Genomic DNA, 10,870 nt, shown 5'->3' with positions numbered 1-10,870 from the left:
TTGTATGGTTTGAAATAGGCCCCTCGAGCCTGGTTTGAGTGGTTTAGTACTCAACTACCTCATGTTGGCTTTGTTGCTTCTGGTACAAATAGGAACTTGTATGTCTATAATCATGATTCTCATATTGTCTTCTTATTCCTCTATGTGGATGATATTATTGTTACTGGTAATCATTCTAGCTTTATTGCCTCTCTTATTGCTACTTTGGGTTAACAATTTGATCTTAAGGACCTAGGCAGATTGCATTACTTCTTAGGGCTTCAGATTGATTATACTCCTACTGGGCTATTTGTTCATCAGAAGAAGTATACACTTAATCTTCTTCACAAGTTTTCCATGTTTGATTGCAAGCCTTGCAAAACCCCTTGTACTTCTAATGCTCATCTTCTTGCCAATGACAATCCTTTCTTGCCTGATCCCACTGTCTATAAGAGTATGGTTGGGGCTTTACAATATCTTACTTTCACTTGGCCTGATCTATCCTTTACTGTGCATCAAGCTTGCTAGTTCATGAGTTCCCCTACTTCTAATCATCTCATAGCTGCTAAGTGTATTTGGAGGTATCTGTAAAGGACAATTCATCATGGCTTGTCTTTCACTCCAGGTCCTTTAACTCTCTCTACCTACAATGATGCAAGCTGGGCTGGTGATCCTATAGATGGGAAGTCCATTTCTGGTATTTTAATGTTGCTTGGTATTTCTCCAATTACTTGGTTTGCTAAAAACAACCTACAGTTTCTTAATCTTCTACTAAGGCAGAATACAGGGCTCTAGCCTCTTTAGCAACTGGACTGTGTTGGATTCATGTGTTGCTCAAGGATTTTGGTGTTTTTCTTCATGATCCTCCCATTTTATGGTATGACCATGTCTTTGCTCTCGCCATTGCCACCAATCCTATTTTTCATGCTTAGACCAAACACATAGTGGTTGATTACCACTTTGTTCGTGAGAGAGTCCTTCACCATTATCTTCAAGTCAAATTTGTTTCTTCTCATGATTAGTTGGCTGATATTCTAACTAAGGGCTTGGCCTCTCCTTTGTTTCACTGGTTAATTTCCAAGCTCATGTGGTGTTTCCCCATGACCTTGAGGGGCGATGAAGAACAAAAGACCAGAGATGATTTTGAAGAAGACAGTGGAAACAGTGTCGTCTTGAATACCAAAAATCAAACGCACTGTATCACTTTAAATTCCTAAGTTTTGTTGTCAAGCGCTAAACACATTGTTTCATTTATGTTCAGTTATTAGCTTTTAATCCTTGCTTTCTCAAACATGTAATAGATGGTTAATTTGTTAATTTTGTTATAACAGAATCTCACCTTTTCAGCTATGCTTTTTCTCTCCTTTGTGACTATATAAATAAAGCTGGACTTAATAATGAAATTAGCTAGCCATTTTATGCAATACAAAAAGGAGAGAGAGAGAGAGAGAGAGAGAGAGAGAGAGAGAGAGTATGTTTTAGGTTATTTATTTATTTTTTATAAGAAGTTTATTTATATTTTATTTTTATGTTTATGCTAATGTAGCAATGTTGGTGACATGGAAATAATATTTTGATACAATATCGAAAGTTTAGAGACAAAATTGACACATTTAAATGTTAATAAATCAAATTGAAATAAAATATAAAAATTAAGGACCAAATATATACTATAGGGACCGGGTTTGAGCACTTCTACTGTTGAGAGAGTGGACTCAAGCCCAGTTAGCCCTGTACAATGAATTTGTAGAGAGCAGGTTCAAGAACTAGACCCTAGTAAGCGGACAACGCCTAATGTGGCATTCACCTCCATCGAAGGCTGGCAAGCCAAGATTATCCTCCGAGATGTGCCCTCGAAACTAGTCCGAGGAGCCTGACGGTGGCTTCACCCTCTCCCGGGGGATCGTCCAGGGCCAAAAAGCCCCCTTTAGCTGATCTGTTTCTTTGCCTCTTATAGCCCTTTTCTCACAACCTCTCTCTTCCACTTGTTGATCATCCATGCCTCTCTCTCCTAACCGCCCGTCCCATCAGCCGCTTTTCCAACGCTTATATGAGTTGTAACAACCAAGGCTACCCTGTCCAGAGGTCACATCTCTATTAATGCGGCTAGGGGGTTAGGTGAGCGCATTTAGTGTGGAGGTGACAGCTTATCCTGGACTTACTCCTCTGTTTAGTGTTGGTCTTAGTTGGCCGAGGGCAAGGTCATCCGCGGCAGTGTTCCTGGCAACTCAGACTTTCATACTTCATCCTCGGACGTTCCTTCCCCCTTAGCATGGGCCTTGGGCCGAATGTAAAGTGGGTTGAGGTTGCCAAGTTTTCAGGCCCCACAATAGCCCCTTAAAATCCTGTTGCCCGTATCTTCGGACGGGGATGAGGGTTTTGATATCCTCGGGCCTTCATCATGACTCGCCCAGCCTTAGCCTACGTCAGTGTTGGAGTCTTTTTGCCTACCCAATGTACATTTCTAGCGCCTCGATGTATGGTGCGCACCCGTATTAAATTCTGGCGGATCCATGCTCCCTACGCCCAACAGTGTGATGGTAATCAGACGGTGGGGATTTCCTACCTTTATGGGTGGGAAACTTCACTCGGTTATCTTTAATTGAGGATATAAATACTTGTTTGAACTGCTTTGCCTCCTTATTTTTGCATTCAAGAACTCTAGCGCACACACTCTGAATCCGGTCAAACCTCCAAACCAATCAGCGTCCCTTTCCAACATAAAAGGCATGTCCAAGGAGCCTTTCCTCATTTCTATAAATCTTCTTCTTTCTAGCTCAAACTTCTTCCCTGACTCCTTTCCTTCCTTCGTGCTTTCTTGAGTCTTTTAGTCGCCGCTAGGGATAGGTAGATTTAAGAAATTAGTTAAGTCCGAAGAGGTGATGGAGAAATTTATCACCGATTATAGGATACCCAGTAACATAGGCCTGAGTTATTGCGAGGAAGGGAACTGGTATATTATGAAGGAAGAGGGCGAGGTTGTGATTCCCATAATCGCCTTCTTAGAAAGGGGTATGAGAATCCCTATAGGCTTGGTGACGAGCGACTATCTTAGGCATTTTCGCTTAGCTCCCACCCAGTGTACCATTAATATGTTTAGGGTATTAGGTTGTGTAAATGCCCTGAATGAGAAGATGGGGTTGAGGTTAACCAACCCACCATGATGTGAACTGGTGCTATAACCTCCAACTCCTGAAGGGCAAGTCGTACTACATGAAGACGAGGGACGATTGGGTTCGGCTTATCCAGTGCCTCCCTGAGTCCAATAAGGGGTTAAATCAGGATTTTCTTATTGTGTCAGGGGAATGGCATGATGGGCTCTACTGCCCGACGGTAGAGGGAGAGCCAAGTAGGATACCCGAAGTAAGAGAGGGACTAGCCCCTCCCTTCTTTTTTAGTCCGTTTTGTTCGGTTGATAACAAGAGCTTGTTTTTCTTTTTGCAGATCCGCATGCCTTCGAACGTCATTTTAACTTGGTCAACAAGGCGGATTTGGAAGCTATTCTTAGGGCGGAGATTTTCGTGAATGAGGGCGACAATCAAGTTAGGGCTGCTCACAAGATCCTCAGGTAGGATCTGACCTAGAAGTTGTTCTCAGCCCCAAAGTACGTAATCAGGGCTCATGATCCTCGGCTTCGACAAATCATTGTGGTGGAGCAGGGGTTCTCATTTTCTGAAGGATCTTCCATTCCAGAGGGCGTCCCATTGGCAAGTTCTCCCTCGTCCTATCAAGCTACGGAGGTTGAGGGAGAGAGCTTGGAAAAGGAGGGAGAAGTAGTTGATCTGGGTTCGTCTAAGGACGAATTTGGTGCATTCGGCCAAGCTTATCTGCCTGAGGATCCTTCTGGTGACTTGGGGGACCTCATTTGCCTGAAGTCGATCTCTTGCCTCCAAGGGCTAGCATTCGGCCCGAGATGGATTCCAAGAGGCAACCTCGAACCAGTCTATTTGACTTGCTTGAGGGCAAGCCAGGGAAGGACACGCCAAGGGAGTAACAGCCCAAGCCTCCTCTGCCCGCACCCAAGCTTCCTCCTCCCCTACTTAAGCTTTTGCCTGCACAGGCCAAGTCATCCTCCGCTCTAACAATCTCGGACCCTCGACTCGAGTCCATCGACCCGAAGAGGAAGAGGCCTTCCAAGGGTAAAGCCCTGTGGCTAGGGGGACGTCTCATTCCTCCCAAGAGGAAGATGAAGTCCGCTGACCTTCTAAGCAGCTGAGGATTGGTGGTCAAAGTAAGGGGAAAGAGGTTGTCCGGCAATCCGAGCCCCAGGCTTGGCTGCCCGCTACCATGCTTCATGGGAAGCCTTTGATGGACGATGCCACTCTCAGGGACTTCCGGTGGGTGAGGGGGCTCGCATAGCCGATACCCTAGAGAGGTCCCTCCTTTTCCCCATCGACATGGCCGAGCTGGGGGGCATGAGGAGGCAAGAAGTTGCCCGTAACCTTAAGAGGTACCTGGGCATGGTAAGATTTCTGAGACCTGCTTCCTTGTTTGAATTTTATTGCTCAGTCCCCAACTTACAGTGTACTTGTTTTGGCTGGCAGCTATCCAGGCCACTTTTAGGCTAGAAGAGGAAGCCGACAGCCAAGGCAAAGCTCTGGGCTAAGAGCGCGACAAGTACTTGGATATCGCGAACACTTTTAAGAGATCTGAGGCCGATCTTGAGAAGGCAATGGAGGATTTGGAGGAGATGACAAGGGCCCAAGATAGAGCGGCATCTAACCTAGTCGGCGTTATGAAACAAGCCGAGAACCAGACAGGGCGCTTGCGGGATGTTAAGGGTCAACTGCAGGTTGCCAAAGAGCGTATTGTCGACTTAAAGCAAGTGTTGGCCGAGGCAGTGAGAGCGAGAGGTGCTGCCGAGTATACCAGGGATGAAGCCGTGAGGGCTAAAGAGGAGGCCGTGTTTACGAGAATAGATGCTGAGCGCTCCCTAGAGCAAGCAGAGGAAGAGGCCTTTACTGAGGAGGTGGCTAAGACTGGGGCTGCCCTTAAGGCTCAAGTGCTTGAAGTATGCAGACGCTATTGCTCCTAGACCTGGAGTGAGGCTCTCAACCAAGCGGGGGTCGAGGCTTTGTCCGAGCTCAGGAGGGCCGACTGGGTGTATTACCCCCCCGCAATTCGCGAGCTTATACCCGTCGCTCCTGAGGTGGGCTCCACCTTGCAAGCAACAGATGAAGGCCATGCCAGTGCTGCTGAGGACTCAACTCTAGCTGATAAGCCTGTTGAGGAAACCGAGAGGCATGGAACATTGGAGGGGGCAAGGATTGATAGCCAAGAAACGCCCCAGGATGCGGTGAAGCCTTCTACTAACTCCCAAACTACGCTTGCTGTCCCTCAGATCCCTCTTGCTGGGGAAGGGTCCTCCGAAGTAGCCCCTCCGAGCCAGGGTCTCGAGGCACTAGTGAAGCCCTCCGGAAGACTCCTCAGGATAAGCTGTCTACCGAGTTAAGGAATTAGGCCCTCTCATCAGGCTATCCTGTGTTGACAGCTAGGGCCATCCTGATCCCACTTTCTTTTCATTTTTGCTTTTGTCTTGGTGACATTGTAACGAAACTATTATTATTATTTTTTTTTTTTTTTGCGTAATATGTACAATCGTTTGTTTTTAGTTCTTCAAATGATGCTTCCTTTCACTTGTCGTATTTTAATACTTTGCTTAATATCTTGGTTCTATCCAATGCTTTTGTTCTCCCGTAAGTAGCTGGTTTTCTCATAGGTTTAAGTCTGAGGACCATGCAAGGCCTTGGCTTTACCTAACGCTCATGGTCTTCTGTAAGTAACTAGTTTCCCCATAGGTTTGGGTCCTTGGACCATGCAAGACCTTGGTTCAGTCTAGTACCTAAGTATATTTGGGTGGTTAGTTTTCTCATAGGCTTGAGTCCGAGGACCATGCAAGGCCTTAGTTCTGTCTAACGCTTATGTTCTTCTGTAAGTAGCTAGTTTCCCCCTAAGCTTGAGTCCTTGGACCATGCAAGACTTTGGTTCAGTCTAGTACCCAGGTATATTTGGGTGGTTAATTTTCCCATAGGCTTGAGTCCGAGGACCATGCAAGGTCTTGGTTCTGTCAAACGTTTATGTTCTTCTGTAAGTAACTAGTTTCCCCATAGGCTTGAGTCCTGGACCATGCAAGACCTTGGTTTAGTCTAGTACCCAAGTATATTTGGGTGGTTAGTTTTCCCATAAGCTTGAGTCCGAGGACCATGCAAGGCCTTGGTTCTGTCTAACGCTTATGTTCTTCTCTAAGTAACTAGTTTTCCCATAAGCTTGAGTCCTTGGACCATGCAAGACCTTGGTTCAGTATAGTACCTAGGTATATTTGGGTGGTTAGTTTTCCCATAGGCTTGAGTTCGAGGACCATGCAAGGCCTTGGTTTTGTCTAACGCGTATGTTCTTCTGTAAGTAACTAGTTTCTCCATAGGCTTGAGTCCTTGGACCATGCAAGACCTTGATTTAGTCTAGTACCCAGGTATATTTAGGTGGTTAGTTTTCCCATAGGCTTGAGTCCGAGGGCCATGCAAGGTCTTGGTTCTGTCTAACGCTTATGTTCTTTTATAAGTAACTAGTTTCCCTATAGGCTTAGGTCTGAGGACCGTGGAAGACCTTGGTTCAGCCTAGTACCCAGGTATTCTTCTGTAAGTAACTAGTTTCACCGAAGGTTTGGGTCTGAGGACTGTGAAAGACCTTGGTTCAGCCTAGTACCCAGGTGTTCTTCTGTAAGTAACTAGTTTCACCGAAGGTTTGGGTTTGAGGACCGTGGAGGACCTTGGTTCAGTCTAGTACCCAAGTGTTCTTCTGTAAGTAACTAGTTTCACCGAAGGTTTGGGTCCGAGGAGCATGGAAAACCTTAGTTCAGCCTAATACCCAGGTGTTCTTTTGTAAGTAACTAGTTTCACCGAAAGTTTGGGTCCGAGAACCGTGGAAGACCTTGGTTCAGCCTAGTACCCAGGTGTTCTTCTGTTTGGAGTGAAGGAATTTGTCCACCACGCGGGGAAGTTTGTTTTGGGCGTGATGACGGCCTCGGCCTTGTCTCGCCGAAAGTGGATTATTCCTTAGACCGGGCCCTTGACCTCGTGCTACCCTGGACAAGGGTGGCTCGAATTTCTATCCTCACGCGTGGCAGTAGCCCCTCCTTCACTCCAAGTTTTCGCCCCCCTCAATCACAATGCGTCTCATGACTGTTCGCATTTCGCGCTTGACGCTTCGATGTGCGAGGCGTGCTTTCATTAATATCCTCGTGGATCAATGCAGATCCAGCGATTGATGGCTTCTTTGGAATTCAGTCAGAATTAATGTCATTGATAATTCTTCTTTCAAGTTCTGTGCGGACCAATTCCCACCAACCCTTGCCCTCTATATAAGGCTTTTCGGGGGAATCATCCTTCCACACTCCATGAACCCTCTAGTTAAACAGGAAACATGGCTCTTCAGCCCTCCGAGCCCCTTCAATAACCTTGCCAAGATTGTGATTAGAGTTTGGAGAAATGGGATGGCTTTGGATGAGGGTGAGGGCATGCATGCCAAAAGTCCTCCTCCTTCGATTGAGAGTCGTTACGGTTGTAATTCGCGACAAACTTCTGGCAAAGCAAGGTTTAGGCATCATCCTGATGGTGTCATGCATGGCAGCCAGGAGGAAGGTCCATAAAGTACATAATGCCTTCCTCTAGTGCACGTCCGTGCCTGCCCTTCAAGCTGGTAGTGACTCGCCCCTGGCCTACCCACCGGTGGAGGCTTGTAAGACTACGTCAGATCCGGTGCCCGGCTGTTGCCGTCTCCAATGGTTAATCACCATGGGGCTAGGAGAGCATCAAGGAATGTCATGGGGAGGGGCCATCAGGCACTCTTGCATCTGCTCCTCTCTTCGCGCCGGCACCACCCGCACCGGCCTGGGGGTTGTTGGTAGTCTTGAAACAAGTTTACCTCAGCCCTCTACTCTAGGGTTAGCTTTAGAACAGGCCCGTCTGGGCCTCTATTTGTAGAATTAGCTTTAAAACAAGCTTGTCTGAGCCTCTATTTGTATCATGTATTTATTTTCTGTTTAATAAAATGCTGCAATGTTTATTCCCTTTTCTTTTTCTCTGAATCTTCTGCTTTTCTGCAATGATTATTTCTTATGCAAACATGTCATTATTTGTTGCTCCTTCTATCCTTTTTTTTATTTTTTTTTTATTTTTATGGGATTCGGGGTCGATGTCGCCAGTGGTGACGAAAAACTACTTAACCTCGCGCAAGCCCCCGACGGGGGAATCATTAACTATTACGCTTGTTAACGTACTAGTTTCCCACAGACGGTACCAATTGTAGGGACCGGGTTTGAGCACTTCTACTGTTGAGAGAGTGGACTCAAGCCCAGTTAGCCTTGTACAATAAATTTGTAGAGAGCGGGTTCAAGAACTAGACCCTAGCAAGCGGACAACGCCCAATGTGGCATTCACCTCACCCGAAGGCTAGTAGGCCAAGATTATCCTCCGAGATGTGCCCTCGGAACCGGTCTGAGGAGCCTAACGGTGGCCTCACCCTCTCCCGGGGGATCGTCCAGGGCCAAAAAGCCCCCCCGTAGCTGATCTGTTTCTTTGCCTCTTATAGCCCCTTTCTCACAACCTCTCTCTTCCACTTGTTGATCATCCATGCCTCTCTCTCCTGACCGCTCGAACCATCAGCCACTTTTCCAGTGCTTATGTGAGTTGCAGCAACCAAGGCTGCCCTGTCCAGAGGTCACATCTCCATTAGTGCGGCCAGAGGGTTAGGTGAGCGCATTTAGTGTGGAGGTGACAGCTTATCCTAGACTTACTCCTCCGCTTAGTGTTGGTCTCGGTTGGCTGAGGGCAAGGTCATCCTCGACAGTGTTCCTGGCAACTCAGACTTTCATACTTCATCCTCGGACGTTCCTTCCACCTCGGCATGGGCCTTGGGCTGGATGTAAAGTGGGCCGAGGTTGCCAAGTTTTCAAGCCCTACATATACTATACCCTAAATTATAATAATAGACCACAAATTTTCAAATACATATATGACTCCCAAATGTGATGTGGTGAGCTGCTACTAAGGGCAAAGTGCTGTTGGCTGTATTCTCATGGAATCACTATATCTAATTATGAATTATCTATGAGAGAAAAAGTGAAACCCTCGCATTGGGAGGGCAATTTATCTGAGATTTGAGGCAACACCAAGCTAATGAAGAGCACACCAAAGACCAAACTATTTGTTTGGATATACCAATACAAAATTTTCGATTTAACAAACTAGCCAGTTAAACTTAAAATAATTTTTAGAAAATATTTACTTATGTCTTATTTTCTCACAGCATTAAATTCCTAACGCCCTCAATCCCTCCACTAATCTCTTTCTATTCAATATTTTATATAATTTTTTAACAGTTTTCAAAAAATAAAAAATAAAATAATTCTACATAATTTTTTTTTTTGAAAGTGAATTCTACATAATTTTTTCAAACAATCAAGTCAGTGAAGTAATGTACAACTTTATTGTTATATTTTTAATGAGAAATGATATGTCTACAACATTTTTACAACAAATCCTAAGTGGCAGGTTGTTACTGGTTGTTATTGTTGGTGCAAAAAAATAATCTTAGTGTTAGTTTCAAATTTGAACCAATAACAACTAACCACTTATAATTTATTGTAAAAATGTTGTAAAATTGTTGTAGACGTAGCACCTCTCATTTTTATAATACATTAATCTAGGTATGAAAATAAATTATTGCTATATTAGATTATATTTTGTATGATGATTGCATTATTTTTATTATATAGATTAATACTTTTAGGATTAATTTTGTTTCCAGTTTTACTCTCTAAAAATTGAATATAAATTAAAACCAAATAAAAACCTGTTAAGCCAAGTATTATGAAAGTTGTTGACTTTTTGCATTACTCAAATTTAAAAGGGTCTGTGGATTGGTAGAAAAAAGATACTACACGCTCAGCAATCCAGTCAGTGTACAGTGTACACCATTTCGTTTTCGTCAAAGCCGTATACGAGTATGAGTAGCAGCATTACAGTAAATATTCCAATTTGAATGGTCCAGATACGCACGGTTTGTGACAGGCCAGCCAGCTAAGGAAACTAGATCCGGAATCAAATCCAAAGTACAGATTTAACCCCACTCTACTCTTGCCTTCATACTTTATTAGCATCCCATCCCGAGTCCGTTCCTAGTAATAAAAATAGTGACGTGTGTAGGTACAAATTGTTTTCATTTGTTGTCCGCATTAGAGTCAACAGAGATTACTCAAGAACAAGTTTTTTTACCACTAAATTAGTAACAAAACAAAACAAAACAAAAAAAAAAAAAAGTTTTTTTTAACACTGGTAAACTATGCACTTCATTCATTTTAAACATATATATCTCCTTTTTTTTTTTTTTTGGTAGAAAAAATATATATAGTTATGATGGGATAGTGGCATACCTAACTGCCCTTGAACAAAACCATATTTTTTATAATGGGGCATCACTGCTTCGCTAGTGGGAAAGGGACTTGAAACGTATATTTCTAATTTTGCTCATTAAAAAGATATATTTTTCATTTTAACACATCTCAAGTCAGTTTGTAATCTGATTGGACCTTAAATCAACCTTGAGTCTTAAAATTTTGGCATCATTGGGGAACGGAAGCCCGAGTCGTAAAAAGGACAAAATGTGGTGTCTACACCTACCTAGAAACTCAGTTTTGGGATAGCAATCAAACACAACCTAGCATGCTTTTAATACGAATGTTGTAAAACCCTAAACTAACATAGAGATATCAAACCAAGAAATAAAACAATGAACAAATGAACAAACCAAAAATGAGAGAGACAAGGTTAGACCTTTACCTCAAACACAAAAACTCCTTAAGCTTTTATTTGACCGTTCCCCTCCGTCATTCTAG

Source organism: Quercus suber, unplaced genomic scaffold (assembly GCF_002906115.3).
Source record: "Quercus suber isolate HL8 unplaced genomic scaffold, Cork oak 2.0 scaffold_255, whole genome shotgun sequence".
NCBI lineage: Eukaryota > Viridiplantae > Streptophyta > Magnoliopsida > Fagales > Fagaceae > Quercus > Quercus suber.
The sequence above is the reverse complement of the archived record's forward strand: the minus strand, read 5'-3'. Positions refer to the sequence as shown.